This window comes from Microtus ochrogaster, linkage group LG3, assembly GCF_000317375.1.
Source record: "Microtus ochrogaster isolate Prairie Vole_2 linkage group LG3, MicOch1.0, whole genome shotgun sequence".
Taxonomy (NCBI): domain Eukaryota; kingdom Metazoa; phylum Chordata; class Mammalia; order Rodentia; family Cricetidae; genus Microtus; species Microtus ochrogaster.
The window spans coordinates 41,532,250-41,533,468 of NC_022029.1; positions in this window are offsets into that span (position 1 = coordinate 41,532,250).

Consider the following 1,219-nt stretch of genomic DNA (forward strand, 5'->3'; position numbering starts at 1 on the left):
AAGTTGCCTTGGCCTATAGCATGGGAGGAGGAAGGCGGAGTCAGGGAGAAGCCATGGAGCCACCAGAGACAGATGCTGGGAATTTTACCCAGTAAGCCACAGCCACATGGCAATAAACAGATTAATAGAAATTGGTTAAATTAATATAAGAGTTAGCCAATAAGAAACTAGAGCTAATGGGCCAAGATTTAATTAACACAGTTTCTGTGTGATTATTTTGGGTCTAAGCTAGCTGGGTGGCTGGGAACCAACAAGCAACCTTTCTCCAACAAATAAATATTTTAATTACTAAAATATCCATGAAGATATACAAGTAAGAGAATGTTTGCAGCCGTGGCTAACTTATTGAGCATCTACTGTGTGCCAGGGGCTGTATTGTATTTAACAGAGCAAGGAAATAAGCCAGGCATGGTCCTGTCCACACTAGGTTCATCTTGTGGTAGAAACTGTGCACAGTCTATTGTAAGCATTTAAAATGACATGAGCTTTGAGAAAGGGGAGACTGGAGTATTCCTTATTGAGACCTGAAGAACAGAGAAAAAATCAAGCTGCTGGTGGAGGCTACAGCATTACCACCTACCTTGAGATGACAAAACTGGCTTAGAAGGTCAGAGAGCCGCAGAGGACGGTTGGAAGGTGGAGAGGAGGAGGCTCGTTAGGGCAGTGGGCTGGACCTGCAGCCAACAGGCTTGTCCTGCTATGGGAGGACCCTTCTCTATATGCTGTGAGTGTGTGCTGCTCTTATTAGCAGACAATAAATGCTGGTTTGGTCTATAGCCAAGCAGAATAAGGCTAGGTGGGAAAGCCAAATGCAGATACAGGGAAAAGGAGGGCGGGGTCTGGAGACATGATCCAGTCACCTGCAGGACACGATGTCAGAGAATCGGTAAACCTCAGGTCACCTGGGGATGTATAGATTAATAGAAATGGTTAATTTAAATGTAATCACTAGTCAGTAATAAGCCTGAACTATAGGCCAAACACATTTTGTAATTGATATTAAGCCTCTGAGTGATTATGTAGAAGTGGTTGTAGGTCCCGGTGGGGACAGAGAAACCTCCCGTTACAGTGTTCCCCTGTGGTGGGGTGGCAAGTCCCTGCAGGGCTGCAAGCAGCGTGACTGACCTGACTCTCGTGATGATCTGTCACTGAAGTTCTTGAACCCGAAAGACAGAAGACGAGCCCAGTCAGCAGCCGACCTGACCGGCTATCCCTGCCG